The following is an 18,325-nucleotide window of genomic DNA, read 5'->3' on the forward strand; positions in this document are numbered from 1 at the left end:
TTCAAGGCTAAAATGAACAATGTAATAATTTAAATCATTTTCGAGAATCTACTCAGGTTTCCTTTCATTTATGACAAATTTATAAAGGACGTTCCTGGTATACGCTAGATGGTTTCTGACAGTGTTTTATACGGCTAATAACATTTTTAATGTAAATGAAGATCGTATGTGCCAGAATTAAGATATTCAACTTTCAAGGCTAAAATGAACAGTGTAATAATTGAAATCATTTTCGAGATCTGTCTCAGGTTTCGTTTCATTTATGACTATTTATAAAGGACGTTCCTGGTATACGCTAGATGGTTTCTGATAGTGTTTTATACGGCTAATAACATATTTAATGTAAATGAAGATCGTATGTGCCAGATTGAAGAAATTCAACTTTCAAGGCTAAAATGAACAATGTAATAATTTAAATCATTTTGGAGAATCTACTCAGGTTTCCTTTCATTTATGACAAATTTATATGGACGTTCCCGGTATACGCTAGATGGTTTCTGACAGTGTTTTATACGGCTAATAACATTTTTAATGTAAATGAAGATCGTATGTGCCAGAATTAAGATATTCAACTTTCAAGGCTAAAATGAACAGTGTAATAATTGAAATCATTTTCGAGATCTGTCTCAGGTTTCGTTTCATTTATGACTATTTATAAAGGACGTTCCTGGTATACGCTAGATGGTTTCTGACAGTGTTTTATACGGCTTATAACATATTTAAACTAAATGAAGATCGTATGTGCCAGAATTAAGATATTCAACTTTCAAGGCTAAAATGAACAGTGTAATAATTGAAATCATTTTCGAGATTCTTCTCAGGTTTCCTTTTATTTATGAATAATTTATAAAGGAAGTTCCTGGTATACGCTAGATGGTTTCTGACAGTGTTTTATACGGCTAATAACATATTTAAACTAAATGAAGATCGTATGTGCCAGAATTAAGATATTCAACTTTCAAGGCTAAAATGAACAGTGTAATAATTGAAATCATTTTCGAGATCTGTCTCAGGTTTCGTTTCATTTATGACTATTTATAAAGGACGTTCCTGGTATACGCTAGATGGTTTCAGATAGTGTGTTATTCGGCTAATGACATATTTAATGTAAATGAAAATCGTATGTGCCAGATTTAAGATATTCAACTATCAAAGCTAAAATGAACAATGTAATAATTGAAATCATTTTCGAGATGTTTCTCAGGTTTCGTTTCATTTATGACTATTTATAAAGGACGTTCCTGGTATACGCTAGATGGTTTCTGACAGTGTTTTATACGGCTAATAACATATTTAAACTAAATGAAGATCGTATGTGCCAGAATTAAGATATTCAACTTTCAAGGCTAAAATGAACAGTGTAATAATTGAAATCATTTTCGAGATGTTTCTCAGGTTTCGTTTCATTTATGACTATTTATAAAGGACGTTCCTGGTATACGCTAGATGGTTTCTGACAGTGTTTTATACGGCTATTAACATATTTTAACTAAATGAAGATCGTTTGTGCCAGAATTAAGATATTCAACTTTCAAGGCTAAAATGAACAGTGTAATAATTGAAATCATTTTCGAGATTCTTCTCAGGTTTCCTTTCATTTATGACTATTTTATAAGGACGTTCCTGGTATACGCTAAATGGTTTCTGATAATGTTGTATACGGCTAATAACATTTTTAATGTAAATGAAGATCGTATGTGCCAGATCTAAGATATTCAACTTTCAAGGCTAAAATGAACAATGTAGTAATTTAAATCATTTTCGAGAATCTACTCAGGTTTCCTTTCATTTATGACAAATTTATATGGACGTTCCCGGTATACGCTAGATGGTTTCTGACAGTGTTTTATACGGCTAATAACACATTTAATGTAAAAGAAGATGGTATGTGCCAGATTTAAGAAATTCAACTTTGAAAGCTAAAATGAACAATGTAATAATTGAAATCATTTTCGAGATGTTTCTCAGGTTTCGTTTCATTTATGACTATTTATAATGGACGTTCCTGGTATACGCTTAATGGTTTCTGATAATGTTTTATACGGCTAATAACATTTTTAATGTAAATGAAGATCGTATGTGCCAGATCTAAGATATTCAACTTTCAAGGCTAAAATGAACAATGTAATAATTTAAATCATTTTCGAGAATCTACTCAGGTTTCCTTTCATTTATGACAAATTTATAAAGGACGTTCCTGGTATACGCTAGATGGTTTCTGACAATGTTTTATACGATAATAACATATTTAAACTAAATGAAGATCGTATGTGCCAGAATTAAGATATTCAACTTTCAAGGCTAAAATGAACAGTGTAATAATTGAAATCATTTTCGAGATCTGTCTCAGGTTTCGTTTCATTTATGACTATTTATAAAGGACGTTCCTGGTATACGCTAGATGGTTTCTGACAGTGTTTTATACGGATAATAACATATATAAACTAAATGAAGATCGTATGTGCCAGAATTAAGATATTCAACTTTCAAGGCTAAAATGAACAGTGTAATAATTGAAATCATTTTCGAGATCTGTCTCAGGTTTCGTTTCATTTATGACTATTTATAAAGGACGTTCCTGGTATACGCTAGATGGTTTCTGACAGTGTTTTATACGGATAATAACATATATAAACTAAATGAAGATCGTATGTGCCAGAATTAAGATATTCAACTTTCAAGGCTAAAATGAACAGTGTAATAATTGAAATCATTTTCGAGATCTGTCTCAGGTTTCGTTTCATTTATGACTATTTATAAAGGACGTTCCTGGTATACGCTAGATGGTTTCAGATAGTGTGTTATTCGGCTAATGACATATTTAATGTAAATGAAAATCGTATGTGCCAGATTTAAGATATTCAACTATCAAAGCTAAAATGAACAATGTAATAATTGAAATCATTTTCGAGATGTTTCTCAGGTTTCGTTTCATTTATGACTATTTATAAAGGACGTTCCTGGTATACGCTAGATGGTTTCTGACAGTGTTTTATACGGCTATTAACATATTTTAACTAAATGAAGATCGTTTGTGCCAGAATTAAGATATTCAACTTTCAAGGCTAAAATGAACAGTGTAATAATTGAAATCATTTTCGAGATTCTTCTCAGGTTTCCTTTCATTTATGACTATTTTATAAGGACGTTCCTGGTATACGCTAAATGGTTTCTGATAATGTTTTATACGGCTAATAACATTTTTAATGTAAACGAAGATCGTATGTGCCAGATCTAAGATATTCAACTTTCAAGGCTAAAATGAACAATGTAATAATTTAAATCATTTTCGAGAATCTACTCAGGTTTCCTTTCATTTATGACAAATTTATATGGACGTTCCCGGTATACGCTAGATGGTTTCTGACAGTGTTTTATACGGCTAATAACATATTTAATGTAAAAGAAGATGGTATGTGCCAGATTTAAGAAATTCAACTTTGAAAGCTAAAATGAACAATGTAATAATTGAAATCATTTTCGAGATGTTTCTCAGGTTTCGTTTCATTTATGACTATTTATAAAGGACGTTCCTGGTATACGCTTAATGGTTGCTGATAATGTTTTATACGGCTAATAACATTTTTAATGTAAATGAAGATCGTTTGTGCCAGATCTAAGATATTCAACTTTCAAGGCTAAAATGAACAATGTAATAATTTAAATCATTTTCGAGAATCTACTCAGGTTTCCTTTCATTTATGACAAATTTATAAAGGACGTTCCTGGTATACGCTAGATGGTTTCTGACAGTGTTTTATACGGATAATAACATATTTAAACTAAATGAAGATCGTATGTGCCAGAATTAAGATATTCAACTTTCAAGGCTAAAATGAACAGTGTAATAATTGAAATCATTTTCGAGATCTGTCTCAGGTTTCGTTTCATTTATGACTATTTATAAAGGACGTTCCTGGTATACGCTAAATGGTTTCTGATAATGTTTTATACGGCTAATAACATTTTTAATGTAAATGAAGATCGTATGTGCCAGATCTAAGATATTCAACTTTCAAGGCTAAAATGAACAATGTAATAATTTAAATCATTTTCGAGAATCTACTCAGGTTTCCTTTCATTTATGACAAATTTATAAAGGACGTTCCTGGTATACGCTAGATGGTTTCTGACAGTGTTTTATACGGCTAATAACATATTTAATGTAAATGAAGATCGTATGTGCCAGATTTAAGAAATTCAACTTTCAAGGCTAAAATGAACAATGTAATAATTTAAATCATTTTCGAGAATCTACTCAGGTTTCCTTTCATTTATGACAAATTTATAAAGGACGTTCCTGGTATACGCTAGATGGTTTCTGACAGTGTTTTATACGGCTAATAACATTTTTAATGTAAATGAAGATCGTATGTGCCAGAATTAAGATATTCAACTTTCAAGGCTAAAATGAACAGTGTAATAATTGAAATCATTTTCGAGATCTGTCTCAGGTTTCGTTTCATTTATGACTATTTATAAAGGACGTTCCTGGTATACGCTAGATGGTTTCTGATAGTGTTTTATACGGCTAATAACATATTTAATGTAAATGAAGATCGTATGTGCCAGATTGAAGAAATTCAACTTTCAAGGCTAAAATGAACAATGTAATAATTTAAATCATTTTGGAGAATCTACTCAGGTTTCCTTTCATTTATGACAAATTTATATGGACGTTCCCGGTATACGCTAGATGGTTTCTGACAGTGTTTTATACGGCTAATAACATTTTTAATGTAAATGAAGATCGTATGTGCCAGAATTAAGATATTCAACTTTCAAGGCTAAAATGAACAGTGTAATAATTGAAATCATTTTCGAGATCTGTCTCAGGTTTCGTTTCATTTATGACTATTTATAAAGGACGTTCCTGGTATACGCTAGATGGTTTCTGACAGTGTTTTATACGGCTTATAACATATTTAAACTAAATGAAGATCGTATGTGCCAGAATTAAGATATTCAACTTTCAAGGCTAAAATGAACAGTGTAATAATTGAAATCATTTTCGAGATTCTTCTCAGGTTTCCTTTTATTTATGAATAATTTATAAAGGAAGTTCCTGGTATACGCTAGATGGTTTCTGACAGTGTTTTATACGGCTAATAACATATTTAAACTAAATGAAGATCGTATGTGCCAGAATTAAGATATTCAACTTTCAAGGCTAAAATGAACAGTGTAATAATTGAAATCATTTTCGAGATCTGTCTCAGGTTTCGTTTCATTTATGACTATTTATAAAGGACGTTCCTGGTATACGCTAGATGGTTTCAGATAGTGTGTTATTCGGCTAATGACATATTTAATGTAAATGAAAATCGTATGTGCCAGATTTAAGATATTCAACTATCAAAGCTAAAATGAACAATGTAATAATTGAAATCATTTTCGAGATGTTTCTCAGGTTTCGTTTCATTTATGACTATTTATAAAGGACGTTCCTGGTATACGCTAGATGGTTTCTGACAGTGTTTTATACGGCTAATAACATATTTAAACTAAATGAAGATCGTATGTGCCAGAATTAAGATATTCAACTTTCAAGGCTAAAATGAACAGTGTAATAATTGAAATCATTTTCGAGATGTTTCTCAGGTTTCGTTTCATTTATGACTATTTATAAAGGACGTTCCTGGTATACGCTAGATGGTTTCTGACAGTGTTTTATACGGCTATTAACATATTTTAACTAAATGAAGATCGTTTGTGCCAGAATTAAGATATTCAACTTTCAAGGCTAAAATGAACAGTGTAATAATTGAAATCATTTTCGAGATTCTTCTCAGGTTTCCTTTCATTTATGACTATTTTATAAGGACGTTCCTGGTATACGCTAAATGGTTTCTGATAATGTTGTATACGGCTAATAACATTTTTAATGTAAATGAAGATCGTATGTGCCAGATCTAAGATATTCAACTTTCAAGGCTAAAATGAACAATGTAGTAATTTAAATCATTTTCGAGAATCTACTCAGGTTTCCTTTCATTTATGACAAATTTATATGGACGTTCCCGGTATACGCTAGATGGTTTCTGACAGTGTTTTATACGGCTAATAACACATTTAATGTAAAAGAAGATGGTATGTGCCAGATTTAAGAAATTCAACTTTGAAAGCTAAAATGAACAATGTAATAATTGAAATCATTTTCGAGATGTTTCTCAGGTTTCGTTTCATTTATGACTATTTATAATGGACGTTCCTGGTATACGCTTAATGGTTTCTGATAATGTTTTATACGGCTAATAACATTTTTAATGTAAATGAAGATCGTATGTGCCAGATCTAAGATATTCAACTTTCAAGGCTAAAATGAACAATGTAATAATTTAAATCATTTTCGAGAATCTACTCAGGTTTCCTTTCATTTATGACAAATTTATAAAGGACGTTCCTGGTATACGCTAGATGGTTTCTGACAATGTTTTATACGATAATAACATATTTAAACTAAATGAAGATCGTATGTGCCAGAATTAAGATATTCAACTTTCAAGGCTAAAATGAACAGTGTAATAATTGAAATCATTTTCGAGATCTGTCTCAGGTTTCGTTTCATTTATGACTATTTATAAAGGACGTTCCTGGTATACGCTAGATGGTTTCTGACAGTGTTTTATACGGATAATAACATATATAAACTAAATGAAGATCGTATGTGCCAGAATTAAGATATTCAACTTTCAAGGCTAAAATGAACAGTGTAATAATTGAAATCATTTTCGAGATCTGTCTCAGGTTTCGTTTCATTTATGACTATTTATAAAGGACGTTCCTGGTTTACGCTAGATGGTTTCTGACAGTGTTTTATACGGCTAATAACATATTTAATGTAAAAGAAGATGGTATGTGCCAGATTTAAGAAATTCAACTTTGAAAGCTAAAATGAACAATGTAATAATTGAAATCATTTTCGAGATTCTTCTCAGGTTTCCTTTCATTTATGACTAATTTATAAGGACGTTCCTGGTATACGCTAAATGGTTTCTGATAATGTTTTATACGGCTAATAACATTTTTAATGTAAATGAAGATCGTATGTGCCAGAATTAAGATATTCAACTTTCAAGGCTAAAATGAACAGTGTAATAATTGAAATCATTTTCGAGATCTGTCTCAGGTTTCGTTTCATTTATGACTATTTAAAAAGGACGTTCCTGGTATACGCTAGATGGTTTCTGATAGTGTTTTATACGGCTAATAACATATTTAATGTAAATGAAGATCGTATGTGCCAGATTGAAGAAATTCAACTTTCAAGGCTAAAATGAACAATGTAATAATTTAAATCATTTTGGAGAATCTACTCAGGTTTCCTTTCATTTATGACAAATTTATATGGACGTTCCCGGTATACGCTAGATGGTTTCTGACAGTGTTTTATACGGCTAATAACATTTTTAATGTAAATGAAGATCGTATGTGCCAGAATTAAGATATTCAACTTTCAAGGCTAAAATGAACAGTGTAATAATTGAAATCATTTTCGAGATCTGTCTCAGGTTTCGTTTCATTTATGACTATTTATAAAGGACGTTCCTGGTATACGCTAGATGGTTTCTGACAGTGTTTTATACGGATAGTAACATATTTAAACTAAATGAAGATCGTATGTGCCAGAATTAAGATATTAAACTTTCAAAGCTAAAATGAACAATGTAATAATTGAAATCATTTTCGAGATGTTTCTCAGGTTTCGTTTCATTTATGACTATTTATAAAGGACGTTCCTGGTATACGCTAGATGGTTTCTGACAGTGTTTTATACGGCTATTAACATATTTTAACTAAATGAAGATCGTTTGTGCCAGAATTAAGATATTCAACTTTCAAGGCTAAAATGAACAGTGTAATAATTGAAATCATTTTCGAGATTCTTCTCAGGTTTCCTTTCATTTATGACTATTTTATAAGGACGTTCCTGGTATACGCTAAATGGTTTCTGATAATGTTGTATACGGCTAATAACATTTTTAATGTAAATGAAGATCGTATGTGCCAGATCTAAGATATTCAACTTTCAAGGCTAAAATGAACAATGTAGTAATTTAAATCATTTTCGAGAATCTACTCAGGTTTCCTTTCATTTATGACAAATTTATATGGACGTTCCCGGTATACGCTAGATGGTTTCTGACAGTGTTTTATACGGCTAATAACACATTTAATGTAAAAGAAGATGGTATGTGCCAGATTTAAGAAATTCAACTTTGAAAGCTAAAATGAACAATGTAATAATTGAAATCATTTTCGAGATGTTTCTCAGGTTTCGTTTCATTTATGACTATTTATAATGGACGTTCCTGGTATACGCTTAATGGTTTCTGATAATGTTTTATACGGCTAATAACATTTTTAATGTAAATGAAGATCGTATGTGCCAGATCTAAGATATTCAACTTTCAAGGCTAAAATGAACAATGTAATAATTTAAATCATTTTCGAGAATCTACTCAGGTTTCCTTTCATTTATGACAAATTTATAAAGGACGTTCCTGGTATACGCTAGATGGTTTCTGACAATGTTTTATACGATAATAACATATTTAAACTAAATGAAGATCGTATGTGCCAGAATTAAGATATTCAACTTTCAAGGCTAAAATGAACAGTGTAATAATTGAAATCATTTTCGAGATCTGTCTCAGGTTTCGTTTCATTTATGACTATTTATAAAGGACGTTCCTGGTATACGCTAGATGGTTTCTGACAGTGTTTTATACGGATAATAACATATATAAACTAAATGAAGATCGTATGTGCCAGAATTAAGATATTCAACTTTCAAGGCTAAAATGAACAGTGTAATACTTGAAATCATTTTCGAGATCTGTCTCAGGTTTCGTTTCATTTATGACTATTTATAAAGGACGTTCCTGGTTTACGCTAGATGGTTTCTGACAGTGTTTTATACGGCTAATAACATATTTAATGTAAAAGAAGATGGTATGTGCCAGATTTAAGAAATTCAACTTTGAAAGCTAAAATGAACAATGTAATAATTGAAATCATTTTCGAGATTCTTCTCAGGTTTCCTTTCATTTATGACTAATTTATAAGGACGTTCCTGGTATACGCTAAATGGTTTCTGATAATGTTTTATACGGCTAATAACATTTTTAATGTAAATGAAGATCGTATGTGCCAGAATTAAGATATTCAACTTTCAAGGCTAAAATGAACAGTGTAATAATTGAAATCATTTTCGAGATCTGTCTCAGGTTTCGTTTCATTTATGACTATTTATAAAGGACGTTCCTGGTATACGCTAGATGGTTTCTGATAGTGTTTTATACGGCTAATAACATATTTAATGTAAATGAAGATCGTATGTGCCAGATTGAAGAAATTCAACTTTCAAGGCTAAAATGAACAATGTAATAATTTAAATCATTTTGGAGAATCTACTCAGGTTTCATTTCATTTATGACAAATTTATATGGACGTTCCCGGTATACGCTAGATGGTTTCTGACAGTGTTTTATACGGCTAATAACATTTTTAATGTAAATGAAGATCGTATGTGCCAGATTTAAGAAATTCAACTTTGAAAGCTAAAATGAACAATGTAATAATTGAAATCATTTTCGAGATCTGTCTCAGGTTTCCTTTCATTTATGACTAATTTATAAGGACGTTCCTGGTATACGCTAAATGGTTTCTGATAATGTTTTATACGGCTAATAACATTTTTAATGTAAATGAAGATCGTATGTGCCAGAATTAAGATATTCAACTTTCAAGGCTAAAATGAACAGTGTAATAATTGAAATCATTTTCGAGATCTGTCTCAGGTTTCGTTTCATTTATGACTATTTATAAAGGACGTTCCTGGTATACGCTAGATGGTTTCTGATAGTGTTTTATACGGCTAATAACATATTTAATGTAAATGAAGATCGTATGTGCCAGATTGAAGAAATTCAACTTTCAAGGCTAAAATGAACAATGTAATAATTTAAATCATTTTGGAGAATCTACTCAGGTTTCCTTTCATTTATGACAAATTTATATGGACGTTCCCGGTATACGCTAGATGGTTTCTGACAGTGTTTTATACGGCTAATAACATTTTTAATGTAAATGAAGATCGTATGTGCCAGAATTAAGATATTCAACTTTCAAGGCTAAAATGAACAGTGTAATAATTGAAATCATTTTCGAGATCTGTCTCAGGTTTCGTTTCATTTATGACTATTTATAAAGGACGTTCCTGGTATACGCTAGATGGTTTCTGACAGTGTTTTATACGGCTTATAACATATTTAAACTAAATGAAGATCGTATGTGCCAGAATTAAGATATTCAACTTTCAAGGCTAAAATGAACAGTGTAATAATTGAAATCATTTTCGAGATTCTTCTCAGGTTTCCTTTCATTTATGAATAATTTATAAAGGAAGTTCCTGGTATACGCTAGATGGTTTCTGACAGTGTTTTATACGGCTAATAACATATTTAAACTAAATGAAGATCGTATGTGCCAGAATTAAGATATTCAACTTTCAAGGCTAAAATGAACAGTGTAATAATTGAAATCATTTTCGAGATCTGTCTCAGGTTTCGTTTCATTTATGACTATTTATAAAGGACGTTCCTGGTATACGCTAGATGGTTTCAGATAGTGTGTTATTCGGCTAATGACATATTTAATGTAAATGAAAATCGTATGTGCCAGATTCAAGATATTCAACTATCAAAGCTAAAATGAACAATGTAATAATTGAAATCATTTTCGAGATGTTTCTCAGGTTTCGTTTCATTTATGACTATTTATAAAGGACGTTCCTGGTATACGCTAGATGGTTTCTGACAGTGTTTTATACGGCTAATAACATATTTAAACTAAATGAAGATCGTATGTGCCAGAATTAAGATATTCAACTTTCAAGGCTAAAATGAACAGTGTAATAATTGAAATCATTTTCGAGATGTTTCTCAGGTTTCGTTTCATTTATGACTATTTATAAAGGACGTTCCTGGTATACGCTAGATGGTTTCTGACAGTGTTTTATACGGCTATTAACATATTTTAACTAAATGAAGATCGTTTGTGCCAGAATTATGATATTCAACTTTCAAGGCTAAAATGAACAGTGTAATAATTGAAATCATTTTCGAGATTCTTCTCAGGTTTCCTTTCATTTATGACTATTTTATAAGGACGTTCCTGGTATACGCTAAATGGTTTCTGATAATGTTGTATACGGCTAATAACATTTTTAATGTAAATGAAGATCGTATGTGCCAGATCTAAGATATTCAACTTTCAAGGCTAAAATGAACAATGTAGTAATTTAAATCATTTTCGAGAATCTACTCAGGTTTCCTTTCATTTATGACAAATTTATATGGACGTTCCCGGTATACGCTAGATGGTTTCTGACAGTGTTTTATACGGCTAATAACACATTTAATGTAAAAGAAGATGGTATGTGCCAGATTTAAGAAATTCAACTTTGAAAGCTAAAATGAACAATGTAATAATTGAAATCATTTTCGAGATGTTTCTCAGGTTTCGTTTCATTTATGACTATTTATAATGGACGTTCCTGGTATACGCTTAATGGTTTCTGATAATGTTTTATACGGCTAATAACATTTTTAATGTAAATGAAGATCGTATGTGCCAGATCTAAGATATTCAACTTTCAAGGCTAAAATGAACAATGTAATAATTTAAATCATTTTCGAGAATCTACTCAGGTTTCCTTTCATTTATGACAAATTTATAAAGGACGTTCCTGGTATACGCTAGATGGTTTCTGACAATGTTTTATACGATAATAACATATTTAAACTAAATGAAGATCGTATGTGCCAGAATTAAGATATTCAACTTTCAAGGCTAAAATGAACAGTGTAATAATTGAAATCATTTTCGAGATCTGTCTCAGGTTTCGTTTCATTTATGACTATTTATAAAGGACGTTCCTGGTATACGCTAGATGGTTTCTGACAGTGTTTTATACGGATAATAACATATATAAACTAAATGAAGATCGTATGTGCCAGAATTAAGATATTCAACTTTCAAGGCTAAAATGAACAGTGTAATAATTGAAATCATTTTCGAGATCTGTCTCAGGTTTCGTTTCATTTATGACTATTTATAAAGGACGTTCCTGGTTTACGCTAGATGGTTTCTGACAGTGTTTTATACGGCTAATAACATATTTAATGTAAAAGAAGATGGTATGTGCCAGATTTAAGAAATTCAACTTTGAAAGCTAAAATGAACAATGTAATAATTGAAATCATTTTCGAGATTCTTCTCAGGTTTCCTTTCATTTATGACTAATTTATAAGGACGTTCCTGGTATACGCTAAATGGTTTCTGATAATGTTTTATACGGCTAATAACATTTTTAATGTAAATGAAGATCGTATGTGCCAGAATTAAGATATTCAACTTTCAAGGCTAAAATGAACAGTGTAATAATTGAAATCATTTTCGAGATCTGTCTCAGGTTTCGTTTCATTTATGACTATTTATAAAGGACGTTCCTGGTATACGCTAGATGGTTTCTGATAGTGTTTTATACGGCTAATAACATATTTAATGTAAATGAAGATCGTATGTGCCAGATTGAAGAAATTCAACTTTCAAGGCTAAAATGAACTATGTAATAATTTAAATCATTTTGGAGAATCTACTCAGGTTTCCTTTCATTTATGACAAATTTATATGGACGTTCCCGGTATACGCTAGATGGTTTCTGACAGTGTTTTATACGGCTAATAACATTTTTAATGTAAATGAAGATCGTATGTGCCAGAATTAAGATATTCAACTTTCAAGGCTAAAATGAACAGTGTAATAATTGAAATCATTTTCGAGATCTGTCTCAGGTTTCGTTTCATTTATGACTATTTATAAAGGACGTTCCTGGTATACGCTAGATGGTTTCTGACAGTGTTTTATACGGATAGTAACATATTTAAACTAAATGAAGATCGTATGTGCCAGAATTAAGATATTAAACTTTCAAAGCTAAAATGAACAATGTAATAATTGAAATCATTTTCGAGATGTTTCTCAGGTTTCGTTTCATTTATGACTATTTATAAAGGACGTTCCTGGTATACGCTAAATGGTTTCTGATAATGTTTTATACGGCTAATAACATTTTTAATGTAAATGAAGATCGTATGTGCCAGATCTAAGATATTCAACTTTCAAGGCTAAAATGAACAATGTAGTAATTTAAATCATTTTCGAGAATCTACTCAGGTTTCCTTTCATTTATGACAAATTTATATGGACGTTCCCGGTATACGCTAGATGGTTTCTGACAGTGTTTTATACGGCTAATAACATATTTAATGTAAAAGAAGATGGTATGTGCCAGATTTAAGAAATTCAACTTTGAAAGCTAAAATGAACAATGTAATAATTGAAATCATTTTCGAGATGTTTCTCAGGTTTCGTTTCATTTATGACTATTTATAATGGACGTTCCTGGTATACGCTTAATGTTTTCTGATAATGTTTTATACGGCTAATAACATTTTTAATGTAAATGAAGATCGTATGTGCCAGATCTAAGATATTCAACTTTCAAGGCTAAAATGAACAATGTAATAATTTAAATCATTTTCGAGAATCTACTCAGGTTTCCTTTCATTTATGACAAATTTATAAAGGACGTTCCTGGTATACGCTAGATGGTTTCTGACAATGTTTTATACGATAATAACATATTTAAACTAAATGAAGATCGTATGTGCCAGAATTAAGATATTCAACTTTCAAGGCTAAAATGAACAGTGTAATAATTGAAATCATTTTCGAGATCTGTCTCAGGTTTCGTTTCATTTATGACTATTTATAAAGGACGTTCCTGGTATACGCTAAATGGTTTCTGATAATGTTTTATACGGCTAATAACATTTTTAATGTAAATGAAGATCGTATGTGCCAGATCTAAGATATTCAACTTTCAAGGCTAAAATGAACAATGTAATAATTTAAATCATTTTCGAGAATCTACTCAGGTTTCCTTTCATTTATGACAAATTTATAAAGGACGTTCCTGGTATACGCTAGATGGTTTCTGACAATGTTTTATACGATAATAACATATTTAAACTAAATGAAGATCGTATGTGCCAGAATTAAGATATTCAACTTTCAAGGCTAAAATGAACAGTGTAATAATTGAAATCATTTTCGAGATCTGTCTCAGGTTTCGTTTCATTTATGACTATTTATAAAGGACGTTCCTGGTATACGCTAAATGGTTTCTGATAATGTTTTATACGGCTAATAACATTTTTAATGTAAATGAAGATCGTATGTGCCAGAATTAAGATATTCAACTTTCAAGGCTAAAATGAACAGTGTAATAATTGAAATCATTTTCGAGATCTGTCTCAGGTTTCGTTTCATTTATGACTATTTATAAAGGACGTTCCTGGTATACGCTAGATGGTTTCTGACAGTGTTTTATACGGATAGTAACATATTTAAACTAAATGAAGATCGTATGTGCCAGAATTAAGATATTAAACTTTCAAAGCTAAAATGAACAATGTAATAATTGAAATCATTTTCGAGATGTTTCTCAGGTTTCGTTTCATTTATGACTATTTATAAAGGACGTTCCTGGTATACGCTAGATGGTTTCTGACAGTGTTTTATACGGCTAATAACATATTTAAACTAAATGAAGATCGTATGTGCCAGAATTAAGATATTCAACTTTCAAGGCTAAAATGAACAGTGTAATAATTGAAATCATTTTCGAGATTCTTCTCAGGTTTCCTTTCATTTATGACTATTTTATAAGGACGTTCCTGGTATACGCTTAATGGTTTCTGATAATGTTTTATACGGCTAATAACATTTTTAATGTAAATGAAGATCGTATGTGCCAGATCTAAGATATTCAACTTTCAAGGCTAAAATGAACAATGTAGTAATTTAAATCATTTTCGAGAATCTACTCAGGTTTCCTTTCATTTATGACAAATTTATATGGACGTTCCCGGTATACGCTAGATGGTTTCTGACAGTGTTTTATACGGCTAATAACATATTTAATGTAAAAGAAGATGGTATGTGCCAGATTTAAGAAATTCAACTTTGAAAGCTAAAATGAACAATGTAATAATTGAAATCATTTTCGAGATGTTTCTCAGGTTTCGTTTCATTTATGACTATTTATAATGGACGTTCCTGGTATACGCTTAATGGTTTCTGATAATGTTTTATACGGCTAATAACATTTTTAATGTAAATGAAGATCGTATGTGCCAGATCTAAGATATTCAACTTTCAAGGCTAAAATGAACAATGTAATAATTTAAATCATTTTCGAGAATCTACTCAGGTTTCCTTTCATTTATGACAAATTTATAAAGGACGTTCCTGGTATACGCTAGATGGTTTCTGACAATGTTTTATACGATAATAACATATTTAAACTAAATGAAGATCGTATGTGCCAGAATTAAGATATTCAACTTTCAAGGCTAAAATGAACAGTGTAATAATTGAAATCATTTTCGAGATCTGTCTCAGGTTTCGTTTCATTTATGACTATTTATAAAGGACGTTCCTGGTATACGCTAAATGGTTTCTGATAATGTTTTATACGGCTAATAACATTTTTAATGTAAATGAAGATCGTATGTGCCAGATCTAAGATATTCAACTTTCAAGGCTAAAATGAACAATGTAATAATTTAAATCATTTTCGAGAATCTACTCAGGTTTCCTTTCATTTATGACAAATTTATAAAGGACGTTCCTGGTATACGCTAGATGGTTTCTGACAATGTTTTATACGATAATAACATATTTAAACTAAATGAAGATCGTATGTGCCAGAATTAAGATATTCAACTTTCAAGGCTAAAATGAACAGTGTAATAATTGAAATCATTTTCGAGATCTGTCTCAGGTTTCGTTTCATTTATGACTATTTATAAAGGACGTTCCTGGTATACGCTAAATGGTTTCTGATAATGTTTTATACGGCTAATAACATTTTTAATGTAAATGAAGATCGTATGTGCCAGAATTAAGATATTCAACTTTCAAGGCTAAAATGAACAGTGTAATAATTGAAATCATTTTCGAGATCTGTCTCAGGTTTCGTTTCATTTATGACTATTTATAAAGGACGTTCCTGGTATACGCTAGATGGTTTCTGATAGTGTTTTATACGGCTAATAACATATTTAATGTAAATGAAGATCGTATGTGCCAGATTGAAGAAATTCAACTTTCAAGGCTAAAATGAACAATGTAATAATTTAAATCATTTTGGAGAATCTACTCAGGTTTCCTTTCATTTATGACAAATTTATATGGACGTTCCCGGTATACGCTAGATGGTTTCTGACAGTGTTTTATACGGCTAATAACATTTTTAATGTAAATGAAGATCGTATGTGCCAGAATTAAGATATTCAACTTTCAAGGCTAAAATGAACAGTGTAATAATTGAAATCATTTTCGAGATCTGTCTCAGGTTTCGTTTCATTTATGACTATTTATAAAGGACGTTCCTGGTATACGCTAGATGGTTTCTGACAGTGTTTTATACGGCTTATAACATATTTAAACTAAATGAAGATCGTATGTGCCAGAATTAAGATATTCAACTTTCAAGGCTAAAATGAACAGTGTAATAATTGAAATCATTTTCGAGATTCTTCTCAGGTTTCCTTTCATTTATGAATAATTTATAAAGGAAGTTCCTGGTATACGCTAGATGGTTTCTGACAGTGTTTTATACGGCTAATAACATATTTAAACTAAATGAAGATCGTATGTGCCAGAATTAAGATATTCAACTTTCAAGGCTAAAATGAACACACACTCAAAACTAACTGTAAATCTAACCGTACGTTCACAATTTTTTATACAGAAAGTTGCCGTAATTATGATAAACAGCTCAACACTGTAGAATTTACAATAGTTTGCTGTTTTTTATTAGTTTACAGCCCATGCTGTAAAAATACAGCGTAATTTGCCGTTATTTTAATTTACTACCGTAAAAAAACAGTAATATACATTTTGTGGTGTTTAACAGCAGGAAAATGTAAAATGAACCACACATAGATGTTTTATTTCTAAACAGCATTAGCTGTGAAATAAACATCTAACCATACCGTCAACGTGACAATACAGTCGCACAAGAAAACATTTAGCAGTTATTTTATTCATTTCAGAATAAAACTCTTTCCCTTAATAGGCCTTTTCAAAAAGTCCCCTATACAAAATATGTAGCCGGGGGAAAAAGCAGAGATGGAAGGCATTTTTCCCTCCCTAATTTCTGCGCGCGCATCTATGAAACGTCATTTTTAAAATCGCCTATTGTTTCCAAGTGCAACCTGACGCAATAGAGTTGTTACCGCGTTGGCTTGCACTGTCAAAAATCCGTAATCGGTGTAATTTGAGAGTGATTAGCCCCTTGTCAAATTCCCTTTCGAGTAACGTGACCTAATGAACAAGTTTTTTCAGGTCGTATTATATAACGTGTGCCCGTATTTGTTAGGTATGTTTACCGTTTCATCTACTTTTAAATTATGAATTTGGGCGGTTATGTTTTACTACTGCGCTTGGACAAAAAAGGGGATAAAATTAAAGATAGTACTTACACTACATTCTTGGAAGATTTAAGAATTGACGAAACTAAAAACTTTGATGACAAAAGATATGTGAGATCATCCTTTTTATATTGGTGTATTAGGTACATATATTAGGGGATGAGAAGGCAACCTGACCCACATAGTACTCATGGTGTGTTAGATTTTGTTAAGCTATATAGTTTAGGTTTGGTTCTGTTAGCTTTGCTTTAACGGGGGATAAGGTTGCCGTCTTTTATCCCTATAATATATTGTTTCGTTACCTTTGTTTAAATTTACTTTAGAGAAAACGAGCTTTAAATTTTCGTATTTTTAAAGATCTTAGCGAGGGGCCAGTCACTCAGCGTAATTGTTGTACACGCTTGTACCCTTGATTGTACTAAATTGATTACGCGTAAACTTTAAAGGCCCTGCCTTTGAGAGTTCTAAAATGATTACGCGTAATCCGTAATCGGTGTACAGCATGGAGGAAGAAGGGCTGTGTACAGGGAATATGAGAGTGGATATCCCCTCGGATCTTAGTACTAAAAAGATTTGTTGTGCTTCAATACTAAGTACGATACTATTTAGTATCGAATATCAACGTTATCATAATAATAATAAAGTTACGGTAAAACTATATGTATATATTAAATATTTTAAACTAAGGATGGTAACGATAGTTTACAAATTATTGTCTTTTACGCTGATATAAAACAAGATTTAATATTTTAGAT

Source organism: Phalangium opilio, unplaced genomic scaffold, assembly GCF_054372755.1.
Source record: "Phalangium opilio isolate 3A_F unplaced genomic scaffold, DU_Popi_V2 ptg001170l_1, whole genome shotgun sequence".
NCBI classification, from domain to species: domain Eukaryota; kingdom Metazoa; phylum Arthropoda; class Arachnida; order Opiliones; family Phalangiidae; genus Phalangium; species Phalangium opilio.